Source organism: Podarcis vaucheri, assembly GCF_965113315.1.
Source record: "Podarcis vaucheri genome assembly, chromosome: 14".
Lineage (NCBI taxonomy): Eukaryota > Metazoa > Chordata > Lepidosauria > Squamata > Lacertidae > Podarcis > Podarcis vaucheri.
This window is the reverse complement of record NC_138752.1, coordinates 9,902,196-9,918,209: the sequence shown is the minus strand read 5'-3', so window position 1 is coordinate 9,918,209 and position 16,014 is coordinate 9,902,196. Positions and strand designations below refer to the sequence as shown.

Here is a 16,014-nt window from a genome sequence, read left to right as displayed (position 1 = left end):
TCTCTCAGTCTAACCTACCTCACTTTCACGGACTCGTTGGACACAGAGTAATGGTGGGAGGAACCAGCTGGGGAACATCAAGGGGAGAAGGCTCAGAGCCAGGGGATTGGTGGTGGGATGATGATGAGTGGTTGGTGGGAGAAGACTGTGGGGGGTGGAGAGAGGAGATTTCGGAAGCTAAAGAGGTAAACAGGGCTTAGAGAGCTGGGAGAGTCTGTGGCAGAAGTCCAGAATCAGAAGCAGGAGAGGAAGGAGTCCAAGAGGCAGAGGGTCTGGCTGGTGAAGAGGCACAGGTGTCTCCTGCTGCTGCGACAACCTCCTCTCCTTGCTGGTCTCCCAGAACCCGCAGAGGCATGAAGTGGGAGGCGCAGAGGACAGGCATGCTGGCGCAGTCTCAGATTGCTTACAGAAACCCTGGGAGAGGAGGGCACTTAGGCAGCTGTGTGAAGGCAGGGATCTTCCAACTGCCTCATAGGAGTAAGACCTATGAGAGAGAGTAGGCCTGGCACTTCTGTGCCGATCCTGATTTTTCTAATGAAGCTTCACTTAACTCTGTGTCTCTTGAGACTCTTGAGAGTCCCATGGACTGCAAGAAGATCAAACCTCTCCATTCTTAAGGAAATCAGCCCTGAGTGCTCACTGGAAGGACAGATCCTGAAGCTGAGACTCCAATACTTTGGCCACCTCATGAGAAGAGAAGACTCCCTGGAAAAGACCCTAATGTTGGGAAAGATTGAGGGCACAAGGAGAAGGGGATGACAGAGGATGAGATGGTTGGACAGTGTTCTCAAAGCTACAAACATGAGTTTGACCAAACTGCGGGAGGCAGTGGAAGACAGGAGTGCCTGGCGTGCTCTGGTCCATGGGGTCACAAAGAGTCGGACACGACTAAACGACTAAACAACAACAACTCTGTGTCATTTACTGCTGGCTGGCTCCTGACACCAACAGCGCTGTTGCAGGGATTAAAGGTAAAGGTAAAGGACCCTGGATGGTTCAGTCCAGTCAAAGGCAACTATCGGGTCGTGGTGCTCATTTTGCTATGGGCCGGAGGGGGCAGCATTTGTCCACAGACAGCTTTTTGGGTCATGTGGCCAGCAGGACTAAACTGCAACGGAACACCATGACGGAAACCAGAGTGCACGGAAATGCCGTTTACCTTCCCGCCACAGCGGTACCTATTTATCTACTTGCACTGGTGTGCTTTCGAACTGTTATGTTGGCAGAAGCTGAGACAGAGCAACGGGAGCTCACCCCGTCACAGGAATTTGAACTGCCAACCTTCTGATCAGCTATGAGGAGGGGGAAACCCATGTAAGATGCCCCGTTATGCTCCTTAGAGAAAATGGTGAGATAGAAATGCAATGAATGAATAAACAAGGACTCCCTTTCCCACCCTTGGGCTGGTTGGACAAGTGGCCTGACTCAACAGAACACAACTTCATGCCTTCATCTGTCAGCACCGCTCATTCAGGGAGGTTGCTATTACAAACTCTGCTGGAGTGTCAGAGTGCTTGGCCTCCATCATTTGTTTGTTTGTTGCCAAGATCCATTAATGAGTGGAGAAAGAGGGGGGAAGTCTTCATGGGGAAAGAAAACACACCTCCAGAACATCGTGTTCCAGGGCCATGTGCAGACTCCATGCTGCGTCTAGGAAATAACTTATTTATAGGTGAACGGTTAACATGCAACGGCTCTGCATATTTCATAAGCTCTGGCACTGAATGGAGATTAATTAAGCCAAGGCATGGCAAAGCAAAGGTTTGTGGGGAAATGTACGCTCTGTGGCAATGGGATGTGCAAGCGTGTGACACTGCAAAACCGGCACACGCCCCAGGCCTCTTGTACTCCCTCCCTGGGAGCTAAATTAAATTCAATAATTAATAGAGCTTTATTAGTCTCCCTCCCTCCAACGGCAGCCGTTTCCTATTAATCAACGGGTGTTTACATGAGCAACGGGGGGAGAAGATAGGAGGTAGCTTCATACTGAGTCAAGCCAATGGGCCATCTGGACCAGAACTGGGGAGCGTTTTTGGCCCAGTGGGGCAGATTATTATCCCCCCCACCCCAGCCACAGACCAACTTTGTCCTGCCCACCTGTTAAAGTTGGCCCATGGGCTATTTGGGCAGGGGGAGATAGCGATGAAGCAGGAGTGAGCTCACAAACAAACAAACAAATAAATAAATAAATAAGAAAGAAAGAATTGCTTCATTCTATCAGCCCTGCAGGACTGTTTCCAAGCCAGTGCTTCTACATAGCCTCCAATATTTCTGATGAAAATAGGGACCTCCTATTTAACAACAATAATAACAATAGCAACTGTAATAACTGTTGTTGTTGTTGACGTCGTCATCATCATTATCATCATCATACTATTTATACCCCACTCATCTAACTGGGTTGCCCCAGCCGCTCTGGGCGGCTTCCAACATATTAAAAAAATAAGAAAACATTAAACATTTAAAAAAATTGCCTGTACAGTGGTACCTCAGGTTATAGATGCTTCAAGTTACAGACTCAACTAACCCAGAAATAGTACCTCGGGTTAAGAACTTTGCTTCAGGATGAGAACAGAAATTGCGTGGTGGTGGTGGGAGGCCCCATTAGCTAAAGTGGTACCTCAAGTTAAGAACAGTTTCAGGTTAAGAACGGACCTCTGGCACGAATTAAGTTCTTAACCCGAGGTACCACTGCAGAGGGAATGTCTGTGATAGACGCTGTGGGTTTTGGGCACGCGCAGGCTTCCCGCTGTCGAAACGGTCAGACCACCGGCTCCTCCTCAGCTGTAGGGCAGCAGGCAGACTCCTCGTTGCAAGGCATATGATATCCGCAAAAAAAAGCTTAACAATTCTGGCTCCCCCCCCAAATATTAAATAAAGTCAAACCATTTTTACAGGCAAAAAATTAATAAAATTCAATGGAGGGCGTGTTTGTGTGACAAGAAATTTTCCGCACCGGGTACCACCTGACCTTGCTATGCCACTGGCATGGGCTCCATGAGGCTTCACAGAGTACAGTACGGTACTTTTTACAGCAGGGCAGCAACAATACTGCTTTATTCCAGGACTGGCCACGAGATGGCAAACTTGAGGCAAGGTGGGCCTCTTCCAGGCAGGAAAATTTTCTCCCTAGCAGCGCGGAATGCTAAAGCAAAGGGGTTTTGGGTGCGCCCAGGTTTAGCAGCAATTTCCACATTGACAGGGGAGACAAGCCAGACACGTTACCAGGAACAAGGCTCGCAAGTGCATTTGCAGCATCCCTCCCCCCCCTCCCCCGATAAACATGCCCAAGGTGCTTTGATGAGCATCCTTTCCCATTATGCCCCCCCACCTGCCGCCTTAACCTTTTGAATGTCAAAATAGACGGAGTCGCCTCCTTTGCATTTTGCCCCGACGTCTTTCTGAGACCCCCCACCCGCCCCCGCCCGCTTGCGTCCTGCCGAAATGGAAGAGAAGAACTCATTAGCAAGGCAAAGTAGATAATTACATGTTTTAAATTTGCCTGCAACGTGTTTCCCACGGAGGAGCTTATTTATAGGGAGCTACAATTTTACAAATCAGGCTCGAAACTTTATAGTAAGTTGCTCAGGGCTGTCCCCAAGCGCGGCATCTTTTCATGGCTGAAGGCAAGGATCAAATAAGATACAAGAAAGTTGCCTGAATCTCACAGCCCTCTAAAATTGGGTTTAGAATTTATTACATGTTCTTTCAAGAAACTCAGGGCGGTACACATGGTTCTCTCTCCGCCCCCCGCAAAAAAACCCCTCACAGAGTTTATCATCATAATACTGCCATGAGGCAGGTGAACACCTGCCCAGTTCAAACAGAAACAATGGTGGAAGCATGTATTTTGTGGTGTCAAAAACTTATTGCAGATAAGCTCAATAAGAGTCCCCATGCAACTTCCCCCAATTTGGTGCCTTCCTGATGCTTTGGACTACAAATCCCATGAGCTCCAACCATTATGGTCAATTGTTAGGGAAGATGGGACTTGTAGCCTAACAGCATGGAAAAGGCTAGGAAAAGCTGGTCTACAGCAGCAGCACTATAGGGCAGGGCAGTGGCGTAGCGTGGGTTGTCAGCACCTGGGGCAAGGCAAGTAATTTGCGCCCCCTAATCTGTGGATTTTAGCACTCAAGTCTCTTCCACTAGAGAGCTGCGAGTGCGAGCGCCCCCCAGATGTTGCGCCTGGTGCGCCCGCCCCCCTGCACCCCCATGCTACGCCACTGGGGCAGGGGTCAGCAAACTTTTTCAGAGGGGACCGGTTCACTCAGACCTTGTGGGGGGGCAGACTATATTTTGAAAAAATAAATAAAAAATGAACGGATTCCTATGCCCCACAAATAACCCAGAGATGCATTTTAAATAAAAGCACACATTCTACTCATGTAAAAACATGCTGATTCCCAGGCCTTAGTTTGCCTACCCATGCTATAGGGTTTCAGAGAGGTGAGTTTTCAGATTCTACTTTGAGATGCCAAAGATTGAACCCGGGGCATTTTTAATAAAATAATAATAAAATAATAAAATTTTATTTATATCCCACCCTCCCCAGCCGAAGCCGGGCTCAGAGTGGCTAACAACATTAAAAGTAATACAGCATTCTGAAATCAATTCATTCTAAAATCAATTCAAAATCAAATTAATGGCAACCATTGGGCTAGAGTTCTATGAGGATTACCAAAGGAGGGGGTCAGGCTGCGCCCTGACAAAAGGCCTGGTGGAACAGCTCTGTCTTGCAGGTCCTGCGGAAAGATGTCAAGTCCCGCAGGGCCCTAGTCTCTTGTGACATATTTTTGTATGCAAAACACATGCTCTTTCATAAAGCCATGGCCCTTCCCTGTGGGTCATAGAATGGGAACCTGCAGCCCTCCAGATGGTGTTGGACTGTGACTTCTGGCAGGTTCAGCCATCATAGCTATTGGTCAGGAACGATGGGTAGTTGTGGTTCAAAACATCTGCAGAATGCATATATTTTGCTAGAAACAAAATACCAGTCACCCGTGGGCTTTCAGATCAGTGAAGGATGGAGCTATTGCATCGTGAAGCAAGACAGAGTGGAGCTGAAGGAGACCTTGTCTGCCATGTAGTCCAAATCCCAGCTCAGTGCTGAAAATCCTGAGTTAGAGCATCTTCAACAGATGGCATCCGTTGAACCAGGCATTCCCAAAAGGCAAACGCAGGCACAAGGATTTGCTAAACAGGGACAAAAGGAGCACATTGAATTGTTGCAACAGACTTACCTTTTTGCCTAGGCTTTCCCTGACCCATGAGACTGCACACTGTTTTATGGGTCTGAATCCCCAAATCTCTGTTTAATTTGTTTTAATTTGCTGTTTTATTGGTTTCAGGTTGCATGTTTGCTTTAACGGATATTGTTTTTATATTGTACACAGTGTACGCTGCTTAGAGAATTTTGAAATAGGAAGCTTCTGTGAACCTGACTATCACACTATCCCACATGGTTCAAAAGCCACTCACTGCCTGCAAAGTGTTCCACGCTGTTGCCTTTAGTAGGCAGGATGAGGCCTAATGCGCCTCCTTTGCAAGAGGATTAATTTCTGTTGAATATTAGGAGAAACTTGCTGATAGTAAGGAGGAGTCTGAAGATGCAACCAATGGTCTGGAGCAGGCTTTCCCAAACTTGGGTCTCCAGCTGTATTGGACTACAATTCCCATCATCTCTCACCACTGGTCCTGCTAGCTAGGGATGATGGGAGTTGTAGTCCAAAAACATCTGGAGACCCAAGTTTGGGAAACCTTGGTGTAGAGCAGCGGTTCTCAACCTGTGGGTCCCCAGATGTTGTTGGACTACAACTCCCATTATCCCTGAGCTCTGGCCTTGCTAGCTAGGAGTGATGGGAGTTGTAGTTCAACAAAATCTGGGGACCCAAGTTTGGGTGTAGAGCAGCAGTTCTCAACTTGTGGGTCCCCACAGGTTGGACTACAACTCCCATCATCCCTGAGCTCTGGCCTTGCTAGCTAGGGGTGATGGGAGTTGTAGTTCAACAACATCTGGGGACCCACAGGTTGAGAAAGGCTGGTCTAGAGTGATGGTGGGCTCTCCTCCAGTGGTGGTCTTTAGAAAGAGACTGAGGAACGTTCTGCTGAGGATGTTCCCATTTTGGGTTTCCTACACCAAGCAGCAAGCTGGCTCCAAATCTCAAGAACCTGCGTGGCTTTCTGGCCTTCTCCACCTGGCCCTCAGGATTGCCCAGGCCATGCTCCTTCCCCAAGCCACTGCCTCATTGCTCCATGACATCCTCTAGCAATTTTTCCTAGCTTGAAGGCATCATTGAACTGTGAACCTCCTGCTTGCCTGCATGGAGGATGGGGAGTGGTGTGTGTCAGGCCACACCCACTTTTGCCACACCCAGTACTGGTATGAAGTCCCCAGGAAATTGTCATCGAGGGTATGTGGTCTTCAGGCTGAAACAAAGGTCCCTACCCCTTATTCTGCGATCCTAAAAAGATGTCAGGAGTTTTAGTTGCAGAACTATCACTCAGTCAAAGCAAGAGATTAATATTTCCCTGGATCCTGACCAGTAGATGGAAATATATAGAAACTCAGCGGGTGCAGAATGCTGCGGCGAGACTCCTTACAGGGTCCTTGCCGTGGGATCACATTCACCCGGTGCTATACCAGCTGCACTGGCTCCTGATGGAGTACAGGATCAGGTTTAAGGTGCTGGTTTTAACGTTTAACGCCCTATATGGCCTAGGACCCTTGTACCTATGGGACCGCCTCTCCTGGTATGCCCCATGGAGGACCTTACGGTCTGCTAAAAACAACACCCTGAAGATCCCAGGCCCCAGGGAAATTAGACTGTCCTCGACTAGAACCAGGGCCTTTTTGGTCGTGGCCCTGGCCTGGTGGAATGCGCTCCCACAAGAGACCAGGGCCCTGCAGGATTTGACATCTTTCTGCAGGGCCTGCAAGACGGAGCTGTTCTGCCAGGCCTTTGAGCAGGATGCAGTTTGACTTACTTTCCTTTGTATAAAACAAGCCCGAAGGAGGCCCCCAACCCGCTCACCGGTCCTTGTATGATCAGTTGGTCCTGGCAATTATTAACCACTCTCAATTCCACCTTGATAATTGCCACCTGCCCGGATTTTAACTTGTCTGAATTAATTTTAAGATGTATTTTAATTAATTTATGTCTGTTTTTATGCTTATTGTGTTGTTTTTATGATGTTAGCTGCTCTGAGCCTGGCCTCGACCAGGGAGGGTGGGATACAAATAATAATAATAATAATAATAATAATAATAATAATAATAATAATATGCAAAACTCCATGGGTGTTTTTGCCTTAATATGAATCCAGGAGCATTTCTTTGGCTTTTCATTTTCATTTTCATTTATTTTTATTTTTAAAAGCCCACCTCTCCTAGTTGGCAGTCAAATCCACATTGAGGATTTAGAATGATCGGGGAATAGTGACGTGGGGCGTCAGGCTTCAGAAATCATCAAAAGGAGCATACTGGATTTACAATGTCCCGAGGAAATTGGGATTTACAGAAACTGAGAAATGAGAAGGCCAGAGATGAGCTGAACTGGAAGTGCACTAGGCACCATGCAAATCTGGAAAGCTCTCATGTTCAGCCAGGTTAGACCCGCATTGCAAAATAATAATAATAACGGGACAGGGGCTCAGACCTTTGCTCCAGAGTTCGTCAGGAATGCCTGGGGGTGATGGCTACAACCATGGATGGGCAAAGCTGTCGATTTTGTTTTCTCTCAGGTTCTCATTTTTCAAACCCTAAGTTCAGTTGTGCACATTTCCACATCCATTTGCAACGGTACAATGGTAAGAATCACACCAGAAGAGCCCTGGGGAATCAGGGCAAGGCCTGTCTAGCACAGCAGACTGTTCTCAAAGTGGCCAACATCCATTCCAATATTGGCTCTTGCCTGCCCACATGGCAAGCAGCCCCTGAAAGATTGCTGATGGAGGAATTCAACCCTCAGGCTGAAAAAATGTCCACCGTAATGCCTGCACTGGTCAAAATTTAGTTTTTGTTCTATAGTCTTGGAAGGGACCTAGAGATGGAGCTTGCAAAGAAGGTCTGCACTTCAGAATATGCCTGTCAGGGACTCCTCCAGGGACTGGAGGAGAAATGGTGGAGACAGCTCCCCCTTCCTTCTCCTGAACCTTCCTGAGAAGAGGAGGGCAGTATAGAATTACAACGGTGGTTTGCAGAAGGTCATGACTCTGAGACAAAAGAGGGAAAAAGCTGGGAGATAATGGAAGAGGAGAGGGAAGCAGCAGAGCCGGAGCAGCTGGCTCAGGGCCGTCTTAAGCATATGCAGTGCAGGGGGGCCAATATCCACCCAGCGCCCCCCAGTTTTCCCAGAGTTGAAAACCTTTCTATAGGGGGGAACCCCAAAGTTGTTGACTCTTTTTTTAGGGTGGACAGCAACAGAGGAGCCTGAGACAGTAGCAGCGGTGGCAGCAGAGCAAGGCCGGGGCCGGGTGCCTGGGGGCGGGGGCAAGAAGAGCCCAGCACAACAACAGTCAAGCCCAAGGCTTGTGTGAGCAGCGTGTGCTGGACGGGCCTCTCGACGGCCCACCAATCCCAGGAGTGCAGGAGGGCGGAGCCGGCCGGCTGCCTCAGTTCCTCATTAATGTGCAGTAGAAGAGCTGTGGTGCTCCAATGGGCTCTGCTTCGCTCGGCAGCGGCTGTCGGCTCTTCCTAATCCCTGGACCCCAAATCTTGGCCCCAGACTCTCAGCCTGGCACCCCTGAGAGCCCGGTGCCCGGGTGCCCCACACCCCTAGCACCTATGGGTAAGACAGGCCTGAGCTGGCTGACACATTATCATTAGAAAGCATTCCTGATCTCCGTTCTCCTATAACCCGGCGTGCATTGAGAGTAGTAGAACAGGAGGCTCAGAGGCAGAAAGCAGAGATCAGCTGGCACAGGGATGGCGTACAATAGGAGAGACGTAGGGGGTGGGACTTTACTCAGAGCAACACCATTATCTAGGAGAGACGGCATTCCGACGTTCTCGCTCTGTAAACATTGAATAAAAGACTTGGTAAGAACTCTTCCTTTTTATCTGCTTCTTGGCTGCCACCGTGGGAGGGATCTGAAGCCTGACAATGCCAGAACATCAACAGTCCCTGACTTCCTTCCTTCTCCCCATTTCTCCTTCCTCACCCTACTCAGCTATTGCATGCACTTAGAAGCACTCTGCCCCTAGTCAATACCATCTAGCATAAAGAAGGGCAGAGGAACCTAAGAACATAGGAAGAGTGTGCTGGATCAAGCCAACAGCCCTCCTCACCCAGTATCCTGCTCTCACAGTGGCCAAGCAGCAGATAGGTAGCCGTGTTGGTCTGCCATAGTCAAAATAAAAAAATTCCTTCCAGTAGGACCTTAAAGACCAACTAAGTTAGTTCTTGGTATGAGCTTTCGTGTGCATGCACACTTCTTCAGATACACTGAAACAGAAGTTGCCAGATCCTTCTATATAGTGTGAAGGTGGGGAGGGGTATTACTCAGAAGGGTGGTGGGAATGGGAGATTGGCAGATAGCTGAGATGAGCCTGTTGACGACTCTTAACGACTGCAATAGGTCTTACAGGAAAAGGCAAGGGGTGAGAAGGTGAAAAATGGCTTAGTCATGTATAATGAGATAAGAATCCAATGTCTTTGTTCAGACCAGGTCTCTCCATGGTTTTAAGTGGCCAAGCAGATGAATATGGGAATTCTACAAGCAGGACCTGATTGCAGCAGCACTCTGTCCACCAGCGATTCCCAGAGACTTATTAAAGCCATACAACTGTTGGGATGCAGCCAAGGAAACGGGGGCTGCAATTTGCAAGCCCCCAGCTGGCACCAGCCCACCGGCCGATGTGCCGGGCCATCTCCAGTCCTTGGTGCAGCATCAGCGACCCCAGCTTCAGAAGCTGGAGCACGCTCTAATCAGCAGAGTAAACGCTGCGCAACAGAAGTGGCAGGGAGAGGCTGTGATGAGCATATTTACAAGCAGTTTATTCAGCATACACCAGCTCAATAGGAAATACATGTCTTCTCCCCTTCATGTCCAAGCAAGCAGCAGAAGCAATTGCTATACACAAAGGGAAGTTCCCAGCAAGCTGTGCTGGGGTGTAAACAGGCATGTGACACACAACAGTCATGCCTGTACTTAAGGTGGAATGGAATATCCTAACAACAACTTGGTGGCCACCACTGCCTCCTGTGGGAGGAAGTTCCATAGGTTAACTGTGCACTGCACTAAGTACTTTCTTTTCTCTGCCCTGAATCTTCCAGTGTTCAGCTTCATTCAATGCCCCTGAGCTCTAGTGTTAGGAAATGTGTCAGAAAACGGGAGGAGGAACAGGCAATAGAATGGGGTCCTGGTGCAAATCACCAGGTGGACATTCCCAGAGGATTAACTGCTCACAACATCCTTGTGTCAGGGATTGGACTCAAGGGGACGAGAGGGAGGAGGAATGGTGGAGATCACCCTCCCCTTCTGATGCTGCAGGAGAAGAGGAATGCAACATTGATTGACAGCAGGGGTTTGAGGAGTTTTTGGAAGGTCACAGCTCAGAGATAGATGAACAGCAGAGTTGGGAAGTGTTAGAAGAAGGGGGAGGGGAGAGAGAGGCAGGGCAGCCAGCGGACACATTGTCACTGGAGAGTATTTCTGGCCCCCCTTTCTCCTAGAACTTTGCATTTGTTGACAGTGCAGCAACAAAGGACTCAGAGACAATTGGCCACCGTAAGGGGAGTGTGGCGTTCATATGGAGCCCCCGGTTGTCTCACGGACTATTGACCCGTACACCACTAATCCGCTGCCACCAACTAGGTCCTCCCTGGTAAATCACTTAGTCTCAGTCAGGTTCTCAAGTTAACAAAGAAGAGCGTACTTTATTTCAGACACAAACAAACTTTAACTGCATTCCAGACGTTGTTACTCTTCACCTTCTTAGTCTTATTTTATCCTCTCTCTATCTCTTCTACCTCCCCTCACACAAGAACCAACTGCACTATTTCCAACTGCTTTTCTAACTGCTTTTACCAACCAACAAACCCACTAAAACCAACCAACTACCCACCAACAACTAACTCAAACCTCGGGCTAAGCCCTTTTATAAACAGGGAAGGCTCCGCCTATTGGTCTACATTTTAACCCTTTCTCTCCTCCCCCCGTACAGACATTTTCTAAACGAACGGGCAAACGCCACAGGGAGATGCTGTTGCTAGGAAGGAGGGAGGAGAGCAGTTGGAGCAACGCCATTGTCAGGGCTTGTTGCGTTCTGTTGTCTCTCGCTACTATGAATGAATAAACTCATTGAAAAGGACTCTACCTTGTTTTCTCTGCTCTTGCTGCAACCGGGGGAGGGATAGCTTTCCCGAAGCCTTGACACCATGCTTCTTGGGGACGTCAATTTGGACATGACCTTAGAGAAAGACCATAGCTCAGTGCGGGGCCACCTGGAGACCTTTTGGCACCTGAGGCAAGAGTGCTCCCCGCCACATCTGGGGCCATGCCCCAGTGGGGTGGGGGAAGCATGCTGCTTGGGGCTGGTTGCCTCAGATCACTTTGTTGGTGCTCCGGCCAAGCTAGCACAGAGCTGATCATGTGGCACAGCTTTTTAGCCACTTTGTGCTCCTCAGAATTTGCCGCCCAAGGCAGCTGCCTTACTCTGCCTCATAGGAGGACTGGCTCTGGTTCAGTGGCAGAATTTGTGCTTTGCATACTGTTACAGAAGTTGGATGCCATCCCCTCTCTCTGGCAACCTGAAGCAAGGTCCAAGGGCTTCCAGGTACTCCCCCAGGGTCTGTCGTCCTTTGGGGAACTGAGACATGGTGGAGACTGTCGTAGCTTTAAGAAATATGATTTATTCACCTAGTTTTGCCTTCAGTCTTCTTGGAGGGAGCCCAGATCTTACAGCATATTAATTTCAAGAGGGTCTTGTACCCCACAGCAGTGCAGCCCTGGAGTCTGAGGCATCTCTCCCAGCCAGCCTTCAGCCAACCTGCCCAAGATGGATTGCGTCTTCCTCCTCCTCCTCCTCCTTTCCAGCAACCCTTACTCAAGACACTCTTTTCCTGTCACCTCACACCCAGTTACCCTCCCAAATCCCCAGTATGTTCATACGTCAGGGCAAGGGGGAAGGACAGTTCTCTTGCATTGCCAATGGCCCTGTATGGATTCTTAAAGGCCCTAGCTTGGCCATGTCTTTTTTTGCATAGGCTAGCTTAGGAATTCCAATGTAGCTTGTATTTCTCCCTTCACATCTCCAATAATCAAAATCCAAGCATTTGTTAATCTCTAGGTTGTTTTCTTTTTTTTGGGGGGGGGTCCTTCCTCCCAAATCTCTAACAATACAGAAAGTCCCTGCCGCAACCCCCAGCATCACCAAGAACAATTGCTAAGAACAACCCCTGTCTGAAACTCTGAAGAGCCTCTGCCAGTCAGAGTCAAGAATACCAAGTGAGGTGAACCCAAGGCTTGACTTGCATAAATCAGCTTCCTCTGTTCCTGCTTTTCATGACCCGAACCTCTGCATCTCCTTTTCTGCAACCCTTTCCAAACTGGTGCAGTCAGGCTCAATTTCCAAGTCAAATGGAGAGGCTTAGCCTTCCGTTTTGGCGATCGAAAGAGACGCAGAATGTCAAAAAGAGTTTTGGAAGCCAGAGCTCAGCAAACGGTGAGCATAAGCAGTCAGGATTTGATTGCTGGAGGAGTCTCTCCCCCCCCCCCCGCGTATTCACTTCCTCGGATGGGTTTAGGGTTGCGATAACAAAAACAGAGGGTGAAATGATCTGATCAGATGACGCTAAGAAGAAAGTAAATGATGTGGCAAAGACGCGGGCTGGGGAAGAATATTGATGACTTGGGGGGCTCTCAGAGCATACGGGGCTGTGGCAATGTTTATGGATAAAGAGCCAGGCAGTAGCAAAAGCTGACAGGCTGGCAAACACGGCTGCGGAAGTGGGAGAACGGAGGCTTAGCAACGGAGCAGAGGAGAGAACAACAGGGCAAGCGTCAGGATTTATTGCAGAGAATCACAGAGCAGCAGAGTTGGAAGGGACCCCCCAAGGGCCATCTAGCTCATCCCCCTGCAGTGCAGGAGTCGCAGCTCAATAATCCCTGAAAACCTCTGTTTTAAAATATGGTTACAGTAGTGGGAATGGGGAGGCAAAAGACAACAACAACAACAACAACAACAATTTATTATTTATACTCCACCCATCTGGCTGAGTTTCCCCAGCAACTTTGGGCGGCTCCCAATCAAGTGTTAAAAACAATACAGCGTTAAATATTAAAAACTTCCCTTCAGATGTCTTTTAAAGATGGGATAGCTGCTTATTTCCTTCACATCTGAAGGGAGGGTGTTCCACTACCGAGAAGGCCCTGTGTCTGGTTCCCTGTAACCTCACTTCTCGCAGTGAGGGAACCTCCAGAAGGTCCTCGGCGCTGGATCTCAGTGTCCAGGCTGAATGATGGGGGTGGAGACACTCCTTCAGGTATACAGGACCGAGATCCTGGGCCCAAGCACACATACATATTGTATAAAGGTGCAAAGCCCTTTTTTCATACCCTGTGAAACATAAATGCGCAGAGCCAACTGCGATACCAGGCTAGCTCCAGGCTGCTGAGGCTGCCACTGCCACGTTTCCCGGGGACAGATTTGCAAATCCGGGGACATCCCGGGGACGGAATTTGTCCGGGACAGATTTGCAAATCCAGGGAGTGTCCCCGGGAACTGGGGATGTCTGGTAACCCTATTTTAAACCCCCCAACTAAGGAAAGCCCACCAGCTTCCGAGGTAGCCCATTCCACAGTCAAATAGCTCTTATAATGAGAAAGTTTTCCCTAACATTTAGCTGAAACCACCTTGCAGTTTGAACCCGTTGGTTCGGGTCCTTGGAGAAAACAAGCTTGCTCCACCTTCTATGCGACGACCTTTCAGGTACTTAAAGATGACTATCAGGTCTCCTCCCAGTCTTCTCTTCTCCAGGCTAAAGATGCCAACCTTTCCTTGTAAGACTTGGTTCTGAGACCCTCTATCACCTTGGTCACCCTCCTCTGCACACATTCTGGTTTGTTGATATTATTATTATTATTATTATTATTATTATTACTACTTCAGTGGAACCTTGGGTTAAGTATTTAATCCATTCCGGAGGTCTGTTCTTAACCTGAAGCACCACTTTAGCTAATGGGGCCTCCTGCTGCTGCCACGCCACCGGTGCATGATTTCTGTTCTCATCCTGAAGCAAAATTCTTAACCTGAAGCACTATTTCTGGGTTAGCAGAGTCTGTAACCTGAAGCATATGTAACCTGAAGTGTATGTAACCCGAGGTACCACTGTATTATTATTTATATACCACCCTATACCCGGAGGTCTCAGGGCGGTTCACGGAAAAGTTCAACATAAAAACCACAATATATATGATCAAAACAACAATAACAACCCAATAATACCCGTCAAACTTTGGTGCTTAGAACTGGACACGGTACTCCATGTAGGATCTGACCAAGGTAGAACAGACCTTGCTCTAATGCTTTTCGATTTCAAGAGCAAAAGCTTTTATATATATATAAAAGAATAGGACACTTTATTTTCTATTCTTTTAGCACATACCTAAAAGCAGCTCAGCTGCTTTCCCCCACCTGCCCAGAGCAGGAATCATGCTGCAAATCTTACCTGTCCATCTCAGGCCACCCACCCAAGAAACTGTACACCCCGAGGGCTCTTCAGATTCAATTGCCCTTCGTGCTTAAGTGATCTCAGAGAAAACGACAAGAGCGCCACTAATACTAAAAGTCCTCTTAGCTAATCCAACTAAGGGTGGGCAAGGCAAGGTGTTCCAAGGAGAAAAAGGATAACTTCAGGAAGCGATTATTTATTTAAGAAATGTGTTTATTATAAGCGCTTGCTTCAGCCTCCAGATCCCCCTATGGCATTAACCACACATGTAATTGCTTTAGAACTATTTGAAAATCATTTGGCTATTTCAACCATGTACTTTATATTTTATGATTCTCGATCTAGGTCACCTTGTGATATAAGGCAGCCACACACACACACACACAAAAATACACCCCTCATTGTTCTACCCTTCTTCCATCTCTACCACCCTCACCCACCCAACAAGTTTATCATTCCATAATTACATTTCCCACCACTTGATGTCCCTTTTATTTCATGCTCTTATTGTTTGTGTTAAGATTTTTATTAAAGTTTTTCCCCCATAATGCACTAAGGTATAGAAAACTAAAACAGCTGCAAAAAGTAAAAATAGAATACAGAGTCCTCTCCTAAAGGGGTGTGTGTGTATTATTAAATTTCTGTCGTACACTTTAGAATATTCATTTAAACAACCTTAAAATCTCAATGACTTCCCTTCTTCTCTTTCCATGGTTCATTTTGCATATCATAAATCCCTGCATATTTTACATAAACTAAACAATTCAGTATTCTATTATTACATCCACCAAAACTTGTTTACACTGTTGAATTTATCTTAATGCTGCCAACGTTTTCAAGTGTGCACGTGTTCCCCCCATATATTCAATAAATATTTCCCAATCTTCTTTAAACGTCTGTTCTTCTTGTTCTCTTATTCTATATGTTATGTCTGCAAGCTGCACATATTCCATCAGTTTAAGATGCCATTCTTCTTTGGCCGGGACCTCACTCGTTTTCCATTTTGGGGCTAACGAAACACGGGCTGCAGTGGTGGCATACACAAATAACCCTTTTGACACTTGGGAATTTCCATCTGAATTATCCCCAACAAAAAGGACTGTGGGAGTCATAAATCCACGGCAAAGGCTTGTAATATTGCAGGGTGCCCCCTAACCTCGGCTGACCAGCACTCTGAGCTTTACAATGTATTGGAATGTATTGACCTTAAATGGAGTTGTGCTTCCTCTGGGCAGTGATGACCCTATAAGGCGATGGGTGGGTTAAAGCCATGACCGGATGTAGGTAATGTGAGACATTGGCAAACGGCCATGCGGCTGGAGAGAGAACAAAGGATAAT

General features: G+C 47.8%; 1 long non-coding RNA gene across 1 annotated transcript in view; it reads right to left on the bottom strand.

The window, feature by feature from the left end:
- The window catches only part of LOC309518541, a 300,968-nt gene extending 285,193 nt beyond the window's left edge, over positions 1-15,775 (bottom strand). The window contains exon 1 of the long non-coding RNA XR_014213470.1: positions 15,737-15,775. This is a non-coding gene — a long non-coding RNA (uncharacterized lncRNA). The remainder of the gene's footprint in view (positions 1-15,736) is intronic.
- Between the last annotated feature and the right edge of the window lie 239 nt (positions 15,776-16,014).